General features: G+C 43.2%; 1 pseudogene; it reads left to right on the forward strand.

The window, feature by feature from the left end:
* LOC120047319 overlaps nt 1–17,037 on the forward strand; it is a 52,605-nt pseudogene extending 35,568 nt beyond the window's left edge.
* The last annotated feature ends 240 nt before the right edge of the window (nt 17,038–17,277 follow it).

Consider the following 17,277-nt stretch of genomic DNA (forward strand, 5'->3'; position numbering starts at 1 on the left):
AAACAGAATCCTGACTCCTCTGTGGTTAAAACTACAATTATGGTCAAGAGTTATAAACTCTATTATAATCAATTTACCTCAAAACTAGTATCCCAAATGACCACAAATTCATTATTCTCACTACATCCCCCCGTGAGTGATCAAGTCACAGGAAAATGCAATGAAAACAGGTCAAAAGGTTACACCTACATTCGTGTTCCATACCATATCTAGACATACCAAAAGAACCCTTTATCTTAACAAAGTCCCTTGTCTAAATAAAACTCAGAAAGTAAAACTCCTATTCCAATATGAGTGTACTCCTTTAAGATATCTTGTCTCTGGGAACACGGAAAACCCCTTAACCCAAAACGTTTACCACAAAAACAAAACCTAATAATTATGATAATACCCTCAAATCATTCGTTTTAAATTTCCCCGATGTTTCATGTACTAATCATACAACTGTGATAAACGTGTACTGTCCCTTTAAAAACTCCCAGGCCGCCATTCCACTCTGCGGGCCGGTCATTGTTCCCCATAATGAAAACAGATCACGTTTAGAATACGTTTACTTATTGTTCGAATTCTCTGGTGTTACCTAAACAAAAACCAATAACTTTTAGCAACTTTTGAAAAGTAACTCAAAGCTATAATGTACACATTTTCCCTCTAAATGACACAACCAATTTTCTCTAGCATGCATAGATTGGAGTTTCCCCCATGTAGCGGTTCCCCCGCTAAAGTAACCTGCTTGTGTCCATTTTAGTTTTATCCCTAGCCTTGCCCAGGGAGGGAGAAATGTCCCTCTAACTGGGCGAGGTTCCTTTTTCAGGGGAGTTGGAGTTTGATGCCGCATCACCTGAGTCAGGAGTGTCTTCATTTAAAATCGAATTTAGGCCGCTCAAATCAGCTCTGACTTCTGTCAGTGTTCTGGAAGGAATTGGAGCTGGAGTGCAATGTGTGAGGTGGTGCCAAGGTGCGCCTGATTTACCTTTGACCTGAACTGAGTGTGAATTAACCTCCTTCACTTCGTACGGTTCAGTCCACCTGGGTTCCAGCCACTTTCTCTTATGGACTTTAACCCTCACTCAGTCACCAACTTTTACCTTCAGTGGTGGCGTGTCTCCCGGCAGCTCCGCCTCTTGGACCTTGCGAACCTGGGTAGAGAGTGCTGCAGAGAGTTCCGTCAGTAGTTTCACATTACATCAAGAGCGGGCATATGACCTCCCTCTCTTGGTGGACCAGGCATGACTCTTCCAGTCATTATCTCATGAGGAGAGAGATGGGTGCCTGCCCCTGGAGAGGCTCTCATGGCCATCAACGCCAGAGGCAGGGCTTCAACCCATGTCAACTTCGAACCTGCACATACCTTAGCTATCTTAGCCTTAAGGGTCTGATTGGCGCGTTCCACGAGACCCTCTCTGTCTTATAAATTAAGTACTATGTGTGTGTAATCTATCCACTATCTTTGTATACTTAGCCCGTCACTGGTCGAAACCAGCGAAGTATCCTTGGTGCTGACACAGACTTATCTCTTGTGTCCCACCCTCGTACACAAAGAATTTTATTGCCGTATATTCAATGAATTATTTTTCCGTTTTCCAACAATATTTCAGCTATATCCTTTTGGAACAATATATTAGTATATTCAAGCGCTCCTAAAATAATTATCAAAACAATTTTTGGACTTACGTTCAGTAACTATTTTATTAGTATATGTTTAACGAATTAACTAAGTACTTTTCTAAAGTATTTCAAATGTGTCTTTTTGGAACAATACGTTAGTAAATTCAAGCGCTCCTAGAATAATTATCAAAACAATTTTAGGACTTATTTTTCTCAGAAATATTATTGTCACATATTTAACCAATTAATTAACTATTTTCCTAAAGTATTTCAGATGTGTCCTTTTGGGACAATATATTAATAAATTCAAGCGCTTCTATAATAATTGTCAAATTAATTCTAGTCCTTAAGGAAATACCAACATCACAATGGGGAAAAATGTTCAAGTCAGCACTCAGCGCGGCGGCTGCACAACAGGCCAAATTTGACTCGGCGTCCACACAACACAGTTATTCAATGATCAGTCTCGTGGAATGGTCAATCTGTCACATTTAATTTGGAAAGTTTCAGGTTTAATACCTTCTACCATTAATCTCGAAATGTCAAGCTCAGACTTATTCCTGATGCTGCTAGTGGGATGCCATCCCCGCTAGGCCCAGATTTGCTAATACAACTTGAACATACAATATCACATTAGATTCCTCACGGTAACACCTAGCTGATCAACTATTGCCCGACTATATGAACCTTATTTTTATTTTTATTTTATGGGTCCTCACGGTAACACCTAGTTGATCAACAAATCAACTATTGCCCGACTATATGAACCTTTTCTTTTAATTATGGATTCCTCACGGTAACCCCTAGCTGATCAACAAATCAACTATGGCCCGACTATATGAACCTTCTTTTTAAACTTGGATTCCTCACGGTAACACCTAGCTGATCAACATATCAACTATTGCCTGACTATATGAATCTTTTTATCAAGTCTCAGGATCCTCACTGTACATCTGGTTGATCAACAAATCAACCAGTGTCAGACTATGTAGATCTTTGTCAAATTTCAATTCCTCACTGTACACTCAATTGATCAACACATCAACTGGTGCCAGACTATATGGACAAAATTTAACCTTTTACTTCTCAGATACCTTTACACATTGCCTTTGTTTATAACAATTTCACATTAATTTAACAGCAATTCATACTCACGCCCAGTACCACTGATCTTAATTTGGGTATTGACTATAATACAATATGCAGATTTTGATTTAACAGGCTCTGCTTACCTTTAATTGTCGAGCTCTTTGATCAGTTTCCTGAGGCGAGTTGAATCCCCGATGGCTCCTGAAGACAGGTCACCCCTCCTTCTGGAATCTGTCTCCAACTTGTCGTTTCTCTCATCAACTCTCTATGGACCGAATTCAAAGGTTGAAAACCATCCTCTGCTACCAAGTTTGTTGATAAATCGTTACTGGAGAAATGAGACCAAGTTGAGACATTGGACGAGGTGGATAAGGTATAGTAAAGGCAGTTTATTCAAAGGTAAAGATATCTGGCAAAGCGTGCTTCACGGACTCGTTCGTCTAGTTCTTAGGGAACTATCGGAAGAGCCCCGAAACATGGTGTGCAGATCATTTTATACAGTAAAATGACGTAGGTAAATTCTGGTAGTCTGTTCGTCGGATTGGTCGATCTGGGTCGTGGGTAGTCCTGTTCGGGCCTGGTGTCGACGTTCCATTGGCTCTTAACATTGTTCTTTGTCTTCGAGTCCCAACCTTGAAAAGAATGTGTGTGCGTGTTGTTGTTGCAGGGGCCTGTTCTGGGTGTGGGTGTGTGTGTCTGTGGTTGGTATCTGATGAGAGCAGAATGTGTCTAAGAGAAAAGAGGGGGTGGGTGCATGTTGTGCAAAGAATAGCTTATGTTGAGAAGTTGTTATAACAAGTTTCCAGTATCTATTACAATTTCTTACAATTGATAGCTAGAACAATGACTAGTCACGGAAGTTTTGAGAAGGGGGGACTTGTGCCCCTCACTGTGTGAGTGATTAAGAGCCGCACGTGTTTCTGTCGGGGGAAATGAAAGCGGCATTTTCTAATCCAATCCAATCGTTGCACCAGCCTCAACCAATACCCCACCTGTTTCTTTAAAGATAGAACAAGCTAATAGTTGTTTAGAGCACACAGCGCTTCACACTGTTTGAGTGAAAGAGAGATGCGTGCTGGCTGACCAAGGATAATACAAAAAAAAATACTTCGTATTCGTAATCGTATTTGCAAAAAAAAATACTTCGTATTCGTATTTGCAAAATTCTCAATATCCGTTACAATACTCATTTTGTCCAAGTACTCGGCACACCCCTACTACTAACCACTTTTAAGTACTCGGCACACCCCTACTACTAACCACTTTTGGGGCTAACTACTGCTCTCAAATCATATCCTGATGTCAACAGTAGATGAGAGTTATATTCATAACATTGCTAAGTTAGCCAACATACATTTAGAAAAAACAAGTTATATTAACTGGCTAACTAGCCAGCGTTACCAATGTTGGGTGGTCAATGTAACTTAGATTGCGAGCTACAGTAGATAACCAGCTGAGCTAGCAAACAATGTAGCATTCGAAAAATACTCCTACAGGCTCTGCATTTCAGGAATCACAGTAGCAAGTACTCCTGGTGCACTGTTATTAGCCATTTAAACAATTCGTTTTTGCTCAGTCTTTACGATGCCCTCAATGGCTTCCATACGTTTAAAACGTGAGCTTGTCTGACGTGCGCCGCGATTGGTTGCCCAAAATTCTGGGGTGGGGCTTAACGAAGAGTCAATTAGTGTCAATTGGAAACTCATCCAAGATATGAGATTTGTATATTTTGATCAATTACATAAATGTGTGTTTTTTAAATAGTAATACAAGTTCTTTCGATAAGCAAAACAAGTCCAGTTAGTAAATGTTCCATTCATATGCAGTGAAATATTCCACACTTAAAAAAGGAAATAATTTCCATTCCTATCATACACTGTATATACAAAAGGATGTGGACAAATTAGTGGATTCTGCTATTTCAGCCACACCTATTGCTGTCAGGTGTATAACAGCCATGTAATCTTCATAGACAAACATTGGCAGTAGAATGGCCTTATTGAAGATCTCAGTGACTTTCAACATGGCACTGTCATTGAATGCCACCTTTACAACAAGTCAGTTTGTCAAATTTCTGCCTTGCTAGAGCTTCCCCGGTTAACTGTAAGTGCTGTTATTGTGAAACGTCTAGGAGCAACAACGGCTCAGCCGCGAAGTGGTAGGCCACACAAGCTCACAGAACGGGACTACCGAGTGCTGAAACCGAGTCCTCGGTTGCAACACTCACTACCGAGTTTCAAACTTCCTCTGAAAGCAATGTCAGCACAACAACTGTTCGTCAGGAGCTTCATGAAATGTGTTTCCATGGCCAAGTAGCCGCACACAAGCCTAATATCACAATGCGCAATGCCAAGTGTCGGCTGGAGTGGTGTAAAGCTTGCTGCCATTGGACTCTGGAGCAGTGGAAATGAGCAGTGAAAATGCATTCTCTGTATTGATGAATCACGCTTCACCACCTGGCATTCCGACGGACGAAACTGGGTTTGGCGGATACCAGGAGAAGGCTACCTGCCCAAATGCATAATGCCAAGTGTAAAGTTTGGTGGAGGAGAAATAATGGTCTGTGGCTGTTTTTCATGGTTTGTTCTAGGCCCCTTAGTTCCTGTGAAGAGAAATCTTAACCCTATAGTATACAATGACATTGTAGACAATTCTATGCTTCCAACTTTGAGGCAACAGTTTGGGGAAGGCCCTTGCCTGTTTCAGCATGACAATTCCCCCGTGCACAAAGCGAGGTCCATACAGAAATGGTGTGTCGAGATCTGTGTGGAAGAACAAGACTGGCCTGCACAGAGCCCTGATCTCAACCCCATCGAACACCTTTGGGATGAATTGAAATGCCGACTGTGAGCCAGGCCTAATCGCCCAACATCAGTGCCCGACCTCACTTATGCTCTTGTGGCTGATTGGAAGCAAGTCCCCACAGCAATGTTCCAACATCTAGTAGAAAGCCTTCAAAGAAGAGTTGAGGCTGAAATTAGCAGCAAAGAGGGGGACCAACTCCATATTAATGCCCATGATTTAGGAATGAGATGTTCGATGAGCAGGTGTCCACATACTTTGGTCAAATAGTGTATCTTCACATCTCCACTCACACAGCCCAGCCTATCATTTCACTGTATCTCCACACACACAGCCCAGCCTATCGTATCCCTGTATCTCCACTAACACAGCCCAACCTATCATATTACTGCATCTCCACTCACACAGCCCAGCCTATCGTATCCCTGTATCTCCACTAACACAGCCCAACCTATCATATCACTGTATCTCCACTCACACAGCCCAGCCTATCGTATCCCTGTATCTCCACTAACACAGCCCAACCTATCATATTACTGCATCTCCACTCACACAGCCCAGCCTATCATTTCACTGTATCTCCACACACACAGCCCAGCCTATCGTATCCCTGTATCTCCACTCACACAGCCCAGCCTATCATATCACTGTATCTCCACTCACACAGCCCAACCTATCATATCACTGTATCTCCACTCACACAGCCCAGCCTATCATATCACTGTATCTCCACTCACACAGCCCAGCCTATCGTATCCCTGTATCTCCACTCACACAGCCCAGCCTATCATATCATTGTATCTCCACTCACACAGCCCAACCTATCATACAACTGTATCTCCACTCACACAGCCCAACCTATCATATCACTGTATCTCCACACACACAGCCCAACCTATCATACCACTGTATCTCCACTCACACAGCCCAACCTATCATATCACTGCTTCTCCACTCACACAGCCCAACCTATCATATCACTGCATCTCCACACACACAGCCCAACCTATCATATCACTGCATCTCCACACACACAGCCCAACCTATCATATCACTGCATCTCCACTCACACAGCCCAACCTATCATATCACTGTATCTCCACTCACACAGCCCAACCTGTCATATCACTGTATCTCCACTCACACAGCCCAACCTATCATATCACTGCTTCTCCACTCACACAGCCCAACCTATCATATCACTGCATCTCCACACACACAGCCCAACCTATCATATCACTGCATCTCCACACACACAGCCCAACCTATCATATCACTGCATCTCCACTCACACAGCCCAACCTATCATATCACTGTATCTCCACTCACACAGCCCAACCTATCATATCACTGTATCTCCACTCACACAGCCCAACCTATCATATCAATGCATCTCCACTCACACAGCCCAACCTATCATATCACTGCATCTCCACTCACACAGCCCAGCCTATCATACCACTGCATCTCCACTCACACAGCCCAACCTATCATATCACTGTATCTCCACACACACAGCCCAACCTATCATATCACTGCATCTCCACTCACACAGCCCAACCTATCATATCACTGTATCTCCACTCACACAGCCCAACCTATCATATCACTGTATCTCCACTCACACAGCCCAACCTATCATATCACTGTATCTCCACTCACACAGCCCAACCTATCATATCACTGCATCTCCACTCACACAGCCCAACCTATCATATCACTGCATTTCCACTCACACAGCCCAACCTGTCATATCACTGTATCTCCACTCACACAGCCCAGCCTATCGTATCCCTGTATCTCCACTCACACAGCCCAGCCTATCATATCACTGTATCTCCACTCACACAGCCCAACCTATCATATCACTGTATCTCCACTCACACAGCCCAACCTATCAGTTGGGGTGTATCTCCAACACACAAAGAAAGAATCCTGTCATTATTATACTGTTGTGCCCCTCATTCACACTAACAACACGTAATGTGTTTTTCTCTTCCTATTACTCCGGTCACAACCAATTATCTCCTCAGATTCTGCCCCCCCAAAAACGAATGTCCTTCATTATGTTAACTAAACACTAACCTGTATGTGCTTACACAGAGAATTCATTAGGGGGGCAATGAAGCGTTGTTCTCGGTGTAATTACACGCAGGCCGACGTGACAGTTCGCCACGCCGCATAAGTGATCGCTGCAATTAGTGCTGAAGAAGGAAGTAATTTCCTAAACAATACAGGTACAAATGGTTGTGATCTCCATTTTTGGTCATTTGTTATTATAAATCACGTTTCTTATCTTTCCTCCTTCACCCTCACGGATCATCATCAGTCGTTCTGCCCCTGAACAAGGCAGTTAACCCACTGTTCCTAGGCCGTCATTGAAAATAAGAATTTGTTTTTAACTGACTTGCCTAGTTAAATAAAGGTAAAATATATATTGTTTTAATAATCTCAGAGATGGCCTGTACGCCAAACGGCACCCTATTCCCAATGTAGTGCACTACTTTCGACAAGGATCCATAGGACTCTGGTCAAAAGTAGTGTACTATGTGGGGAATAGTGCACCATTTGGCATTAAGAGAGTGTGAATGTTTGTTCATTTTAGATAAAAGTAGATCTGCAATTGCTATGATCCATTTTGACACCTGTTATGTCGTCTGAGAAAACGTGGCCTTCTAAGCAAATCTGGTGCCTGCGAGTGTAGCAGACATGAGTCGGTCGCGGATGCTCATTGTGATGAGTAGCCCCGCCTGGGACTTCAAAATCAGTGTTGGCCCTCGGGCCAATAGGGAATTTCCTCTTGGTTTAATGGGCAAGACGTTGGTTTCTCCAGCATTAAGCCTGGGTTCATCCCTCAGGTTACACTAGCCCAGTTATCCAATTTGTTGTTAATTCAGTATCAGCTTTGATACGGTGGCACCTTGGATATATTGTGCCATGGCTTATGGCTTTTAGTAGCAGATAAAGGCAACATTCAGTGTGTTGTGTTTCAGACAAACATTTTAGACTGATCCAATGAACCATTGATTTCTGTTCAAAATGTTGTATCAAGACTGCCCAAATGTGCCTAATTGGTTCATTAATAACTTTTCAAGTTCATAACTGTGCACTCTCCTCAAACAATAGCATGGTATTCTTTCACTGTAATAGCTACTGTAAATTAGACAGTGCGGTTAGATTAACAAGACTGTAAGCTTTCTGCCAATATCAGATATGTCCTGGGAAATGTTCTTCTTACTTACAACCTCATGCTAATTGCATTAGCCTACGTTAGCTCAACCGTCCCACAGGGAACCCACCAATCCTGTAGAGTTTTTTTTTAAGTTAATATGCAGCTATGCTAGCTTTCGCTTGTAAGCCATCTGATAGCAGATTTGATTAATGAAATTGTACATTTGGTCCTATTTAGAAAATGTATTTCTGTTACAAAAGCATGCATTTCATAATCCCCCCCCCCAAAAAATCTAAATTAAAATGACCTAGAGCAGTGTCCCAGTTTGACAGTAACAGGATGTCCCAGTTTGACAGTAACGGGATGTCCCAGTTTGACAGTAATGGGATGTCCCAGTTTCACAGTAGGACATTGGCATACTGGGACACTGTCAAAATGTCAACATTCAAAATTAGGTGAGATTAGTAAGAAAACCATTTACAGTCATTTTGATTCACAATTACATACAAAATATGTTGTAATGAGACACTGAATATCCTTTCTTCTTTTTTTTATAACCTTCACATTATTTACCTCCGAATGCTTATGTCATTTGACTTACTGTTATGCCTCTGGAGACGCAGGTCATTACACGGGGTGCCACGCCCACAATGATGACGTCGTACCCACTGAACCAATGGTTTATCATCACATACTTTCTCACCAACACACAGGCATTAATTGTAGGTTGTGTTATTGTGCACATTTAAAGATATCCATTAGAAAGCTTAAGTCTCCCACTTTGCTACGTGTCCCAATACTCACCTTACATTAAATACCATGTTTTGTATTAAGAGCATCTGTATGTATCCTAAGATCTTATTTTATTTCAACACCAAATTAATTCCACACAGAAAATGATACATTTTAGGTGTTGCACTCAAATGAAGCCTTTTCGATTACATTGCTTAGCTACCAAAAACCGATCATCCCAAAGTGGTCCAGCTCAAGCTGTTCTGGAAACTTTGTTTTGAAACAGATGTATTTAGGTGGTAATCAATAGGTGTGACAGCAGTGTTAGTCGGAGATGGATGTTGCTGCGCTATACAGCCAAACACATTGACAGATGACTGCTAGTCCTGGGCCCTAATAGCACCTTGGTCAGGAGGAACAGTGGTGGGGTGAATACATACCTGACTGCTTTAAGGTATATCTGATTGTGTAGAGGTGTAATCAGAGCAGGTTGACATTTATTGTCATGAGTCTTGTCCTGGAGGCAGAACTGAGCGATTTCCCCTTAGATAGGCCAGCTGCAAAGTCAGAATTGTCTATTTTTAAAAAATCATGAAAGCAAAAATGAGCTTTTTGGTCTCAATTTAAGGTTAGGTTAGCAGTGTGGTTAAAACCCTTTCCTGCAGTCAAATGACCCATTTTTTTAACATTTATTTTATTTATTTAACCTTTATTTAACCAGGTAGGCAAGTTGAGAACAAGTTCTCAAATCACCCTCTAGTGGTCTCATGGGTGGAATGTTATTAATATTTTTCATAATTCTGAAAATAAAACATTATAAAAAAATCAACCACCAAAAAAATACAGTGTTTTAATGTCAAATGGTTTTGTTATATTTCAGTCTTCTGTGGTGTATATAAAGTGTAATATTGGGATGTGTTAGGGTTGCGAAAGTTCAACTGAGATAGGAACAATAGTACACCTGAACTTGGTTAAAATAATTGTTTAATTCAAAAGTTAATAAATGGCAAATACAATTTCCGTATATACGGGTTCAATGTTTCATCACGCAGGATAAGACAGAGAACTGATTTGTTTCTGACAAAGATATTATATTATACTCGTGACAGAGGTTAGTTCCCGCTTCCGAGCCGGCCTGTCAGAGTAGAGACTGGGCGTGGTTTAGACTCACCCAGCCTATCGTTGATGTTGGCACATAAGCTGGTCCCAGCTTCTTTGCGCTTTCTGGTGTCCCTTCATTGTTGCTGTGTAGATTACGCTCCCTCACCCCAGAGACTGGGGTCAGACAGTTTTATAACATTGTCTGAGATATCTGCACCTGTATACATTGTCCACTGTTCTCGCTCAAGGCTAACTACAGCTTCCCAGCTTCTTATCTGAGCTAACTGTTACTTCCAGCACACACACACAGACATCCAGGCGCCCAGGCCAACAGGTTGTCAATATCCAATCACATATGATATAGTTGCAAATCACGTTTGTTATAGTATGCAATCACATATGATATAGTTGCTAATCACGTTTGTTATAGTATTGGGTTATAGTGCATGACTCAGAACCTCACATATGTTTTTCGTGTGTATAGCTTATCTGTTATTGTCCATTGTACACCACAGTCAGCAGTCTTATGATTCACCCCCTCCTGTGTCTCCCTAAGATTAGCACAGTCTCGGTCACACAGTACAGCGCCCACACTACTGATACATTTGTTGCATACACACACATATTTCATACAGTACAGCGCTCTCTTTAACACACACACATTTCAGGCTGATATTCATGGTTAGACAGAGCACTGGTAAGAGTAGAGACCAATGGAAAATGCAGGTTCACAAGAGTCAGCAATTCAAACTTTAATGCATAAGAAGCCCTACTAGCTTATAGTTAGTTAAGCATGTCAAAAAAACCTTATAAAAACCCCACAGATGCAAACTCAAAATTGAATACATTTCAACTCTATAACTGACATGGTACAGTGTCTTTTTTATTTAAAGCCCATACAGTGTGTGAGGTGTATACTTCTGTTTCAAAGTAGATTTGTTGAAGACTACCAAGAAACACTGTGTGACCCTGATTTAGCCCACTGCAGTAACATGGTAAATCTAACCCTAACCTTAAATCAATGTTAAATCACACAGCTAACTGTATGGTGGTATTCAAACTGAGGTTAATCAATAAATGCAAACAGCTATTTTGATTACCTAGCATTACATAGCTAGCGTTAGCTTGCTTGTCCAGTAGATAGTCTCTGTGGCTAGCTAACACCCGTCAGCTGAAAGCTAGCTAGCTAAGGAACAGGCAAACAAAGGTAGCTAGCTATTTGGTTATGGAAGAGGAAGAGAGAGTCTCAACTCAGCGGAAAAACTGTCTTCCTCCAGCATGTGGCATTTTTTGATGTTTCGCCCACCATGCAAGGAGTTTCTGTATGGAGGTCAATGACTGTGTCGAAATTGGTCGACAACAAAAAATGATGTCTTATTTGCTACATGAGGTTTATTCTGATCGAGTAGAAGTTGTTTCATGCTTAAGTTGTTACGAGTGTACTGATATAAGCAGTGCTTCATTTGTAAATCGGAAGTGAGTGCTGACCTGGGGAGCTCTGAGGTTAAAAAAAATCCCCTTTATAATAAAGTGTTGCATATCATCACATTAGAGGCATAGAGCAGTAGAGTAGATGCACACAGAGGTTGCACACGTGGGACTTATTTTTGCTGGCCTAGGGTCTGGGAAGTGTTGGGCCTTTTATCAACACATTTCATGCAATTCTACATGACTGGAGACTTTGGCATAATGTTTTTTAATGCCACGTTCAAAACAACTGGGAATTGAGCTGGGAAATCTCCGACTTCAATGTGTTCAAGACAACTGGGAAATCGGGAAAAAATGAGCTCCGACTGGGAACATTCGCATTGAACGGTCATCCAACTCGGAATTCCAAGTGAGGAACTCTGGCCTCTTTCTAGAGCTCCGACTTTCGGAACATGATTCATGATTCGACCTCGATTTTTTTCAGAGTACCCAGTTGTCTTGAAAGCACCATAATACCGCACAAATGATAGAAATTAAAGGCTACTTTGACATTGACAATTGAGGAATCTGAGATCAATGAAAACGACCTTGCCTTGAATCCATCAGCCTATGCTTAGGAGTGTGGAGACATATTCTAGGCTACAGTACGAGAGAAAATTACAGTCCAAAAAATGCTTTCCAGTTTCACTGACTCACCCAATGATGCGCAGCTCACTTGCTGGTGATGGCATATGCGCTGGTGCCAAAAGCCTCTCTCTCGTATTTTACTTTGTAAAACAATATTTGGATGTTGATCAAATATTTTGGTAGCCTACAGCAGACAAATTATAGTCTTCTCTTTTCAGCAGCAGCTATTTGCTTTCCAACATGTTTTCCTGTGATTGCAGACTATTTGAAATATTGCATAAGGCCTTTTTTTCTGTATGCTGTTTGTGCACTGACATATTTGCTGCTCGTTCCCAACTGTAGGCTATGCCTTGTTATTGGGCTACACTCCAACGCTACTGTACCTTGTCGTGCTGCTGATCCAGTCTCTGCTGTTCTGCCTGCAGCTATGGAACCCTGACCTGTTCACCAGACATGCTACCTTGGCGTGCTGCTGATCCAGTCTCTGCTGTTCTGCCTGCAGCTATGGAACCTTGACCTGTTCACCAGACATGCTACCTTGGCGTGCTGCTGATCCAGTCTCTGCTGTTCTGCCTGCAGCTATGGAACCCTGACCTGTTCACCAGACATGCTACCTTGGCGTGCTGCTGATCCAGTCTCTGCTGTTCTGCCTACAGCTATGGAACCCTGACCTGTTCACCAGACATGCTACCTTGGCGTGCTGCTGATCCAGTCTCTGCTGTTCTGCCTGCAGCTATGGAACCCTGACATGATCTGAATGATCAGCTATGAAAAGCCAACTGACATATACTCGTGAGGTGCTGACCTGTTGCACCCTCTACAACCACTGTGGTTATTGTTTGACCCTGCTGGTCACCTATGAACGTTTGAAAATCTTGAAGAGTGATCTGGCCATGTACTCTTATAATCTCCACCTGGCACAGCCAGAAGAGGACTGGCCACCCCTCAGATCCGGGTTTCTTCCTGGTTGCTGCCATTCTAGAGTTTTTCCTAGCCACCGTGCTTCTACATCTGCATTGCTTGCTGTTTGGGGTTTTAGGCTAGGTTTCTTTGTGACAACTGCTGATGTAAAAAGGGCTTTATAAATACATTCAATTGATTGATTGACTGTAGGGGCTGGTTTCCTGGACACAGGTTAAGGATAGTCTTGGACTCAAACACATGCTAAATGGAGATTCTCCAATGAAAGCCATTTTTAGTCCAGGACTAGACTTGACCTGTGTCCAGGAAGTAGTCCAACATTCCTAGTCAGTACCTGGAGTCAGGCATTCCTAGTCAGTACCTGGAGTCTAGCATTCCTAGTCAGTACCTGGAGTCCAGCATTCCTAGTCAGTACCTGGAGTCTAGCATTCCTAGCCAGTACCTGGAGTCCAGCATTCCTAGTCAGTACCTGGAGTCTAGCATTCCTAGTCAGTACCTGGAGTCTAGCATTCCTAGTCAGTACCTGGAGACTAGCATTCCTAGTCAGTACCTGGAGTCTAGCATTCCTAGTCAGTACCTGGAGTCCAGCATTCCTAGTCAGTACCTGGAGTCTAGCATTCCTAGTCAGTACGTGGAGTCTAGCATTCCTAGTCAGTACCTGGAGTCTAGCATTCCTAGTCAGTACCTGGAGACGAGCATTCCTAGTCAGTACCTGGAGTCTAGCATTCCTAGTCAGTACCTGGAGTCTAGCATTTCTAGTCAGTACCTGGAGTCCAGCATTTCTAGTCAGTACCTGGAGTCTAGCATTCCTAGTCAGTACCTGGAGTCCAGCAATTCTAGTCAGTACCTGGAGTCTAGCATTCCTAGTCACTACCTGGAGTCCAGCATTCCTGGTCAGTACCTGGAGTCTAGCATTCCTAGTCAGTACCTGGAGTCCAGCATTCCTGGTCAGTACCTGGAGTGCAGCATTCCTAGTCAGTACCTGGAGTCTAGCATTCCTAGTTAGTACCTGGAGTCTAGCATTCCTAGTCAGTACCTGGAGTCTAGCATTCCTAGTCAGTACCTGGAGTCTAGCATTCCTAGTCAGTACCTGGAGTCTAGCATTCCTAGTCAGTACGTGGAGTCTAGCATTCCTAGTCAGTATCTGGAGTCTAGCATTCCTAGTCAGTACCTGGGGTCCAGCATTCCTAGTCAGTACCTGGAGTCTAGCATTCCTAGTCAGTACCTGGAGTCTAGCATTCCTAGTCAGTACCTGGAGTCCAGCATTCCTAGTCAGTACCTAGGGTCTAGCATTCCTAGTCAGTACCTGGAGTCCAGCATTCCTAGTCAGTACCTGGAGTCTAGCATTCCTAGTCAGTACCTGGAGTCTAGCATTCCTAGTCAGTACCTGGAGTCTAGCATTCCTAGTCAGTACCTGGAGTCTAGCATTCCTAGTCAGTACCTGGAGTCTAGCATTCCTAGTCAGTACCTGGAGTCTAGCATTCCTAGTCAGTACGTGGAGTCTAGCATTCCTAGTCAGTACCTGGAGTCTAGCATTCCTAGTCAGTACCTGGAGTCCAGCATTCCTAGTCAGTACCTGGAGTCTAGCATTCCTAGTCAGTACCTGGAGTCTAGCATTCCTAGTCAGTACCTGGAGTCCAGCATTCCTAGCCAGTACCTAGGGTCTAGCATTCCTAGTCAGTACCTGGAGTCCAGCATTCCTAGTCAGTACCTGGAGTCTAGCATTCCTAGTCAGTACCTGGAGTCTAGCATTCCTAGTCAGTACCTGGAGTCCAGCATTCCTAGTCAGTACCTGGAGTCCAGCATTCCTAGTCAGTACCTGGAGTGCAGCATTCCTAGCCAGTACCTGGCGTTCAGCATTCCTAGTCAGTACCTGGAGTCTAGCATTCCCAGAGGTAGGTTTCATACAGGCAACATACTGACAGTGGTGGATCTCATTTAGGGTTATCTTCTGCCTGTCATACCTGCAGTAGGAAAGAGTGGGGCAACAGCTTGATTATACAAAACTAACACAAAACAAATCACACTTCTGATAAAATGGAAGTGCAACATTTGATTCTGATCTTACAATCAAAGAGGGTATAAGAGGCATTACAGTGTGCAGGGCTTCTCGCCTGTGTGATCGGAGGGAGGGAGGGAGACGGGAGAATTAGAGAGAGCATACCAAAACGTCCTGGTCACATCAGATATCACAGTTACCAAAACTTCCTGGTCACATCAGATATCACAGTTACCAAAACGTCCTGGTCACATCAGATATCACAGTTACCAAAACGTCCTGGTCACATCAGATATCACAGTTACCAAAACACCCTGGTCACATCAGATATCACAGTTACCAAAACACCCTGGTCACATCAGATATCACAGTTACCAAAACACCCTGGTCACATCAGATATCACAGTTACCAAAACACCCTGGTCACATCAGATATCACAGTTACCAAAACACCCTGGTCACATCAGATATCACAGTTACCAAAACACCCTGGTCACATCAGATATCACAGTTACCAAAACACCACAAGTCACTGATAAACTATATTTTGATGAGTACTGTTAGATCACCAACAACCAAAGTGTTTCCTGTTGGCCCTTTCAGAAGATGTACAAGTGGAATTGTTAAATGATCAAACTAGTACTGGCCTATACCCCTCAAACTCAACTCGGGACCTCGAAGCCAATTCCACTGCAGTTTTTCATTGTTCCCCTCTCATCAGGGACTGATTTAGACCTGGGACACCAGGTGAGTGCAATTCATTATCAGGTAGAACAGAAAACCAGCAGGCTCTGGATCTCATAGGGTAAGCGGTGAATACCCCTGGCCTATATGGCAGTGTTCCCCAACCCTGGTTCTCAGGTACCCCCAACAGCACATGTTTTTATTGTAACTCTGGACAAGCACCCCTGATTCAACTTGTCAACTAATCATTAAGCCCTCAATGAGTTGAATGAGGTGTGTTTGTCAAGGGCTACAACAACACTGTGTAGTGTTGGAGGTACTGGATGACCAGGGTTGGGAAACACTGCTGGATGGTACAGATAACTTTTCTTTGTCACCTCAGCATCTCTACTCGTTCTCCTAGTAACACCAGCAGATGGTGCTGCTGTTCTGTTCTGATTGGAGATCTCGATCTTACAACCGCATATCTTAGACGTGAAGCATTTAATCATCACAGCTTGTTGCCTTAAAGCACAGCTTCAACACAGGAAGAACTTGACCAGAACCAAGTGAGATGGAGGACGTTCGTCAATGGCCTATGCTCCTAATAGGAGCCAAGGGCTTAAGTCAAGAAAGAACCCAATGTTGTGTCACTCACTCTGCAGCATGAGGGAGGTGCAGTAGTAGTTGAGGGGTACTTCAGTGGTTATGTCGATGTCTGTCAGGTGGTCTACCTGATTCCTGACCAGAGAAGTTCTTCTCCACGCCTGCATTCCCCACCAGCATCAGGGGTTGGCCCCTCTCCAGCAACAGATCCATAAAGTACCTCAGATACTCCATCTCAGCCATGTGCACCAGAGCGGCCTACAGTACAGCAGCCGTAGAAAACAACTGAGAAAAGAGTGAAGTGTGAACACAGAAATGGTTACAGCACGGTTATATCACTCACTTTGAAAGCCATGTATTGACCGACACCAACTCAGTGAGTTGTTCATAATTGATAATATCTTATGTCTCCCGTGTACACCGCCACTGTTCGGGGATAATAGCGTTGTTAGGTGGGAACAAAACCCTGCTAATTACAGCTCAGCCAGAGGCGGCAGGCAGCAGGCAGGCAGCTGTGGGCAGGAGGACT

Source organism: Salvelinus namaycush, chromosome 5 (genome assembly GCF_016432855.1).
Source record: "Salvelinus namaycush isolate Seneca chromosome 5, SaNama_1.0, whole genome shotgun sequence".
Lineage (NCBI taxonomy): Eukaryota > Metazoa > Chordata > Actinopteri > Salmoniformes > Salmonidae > Salvelinus > Salvelinus namaycush.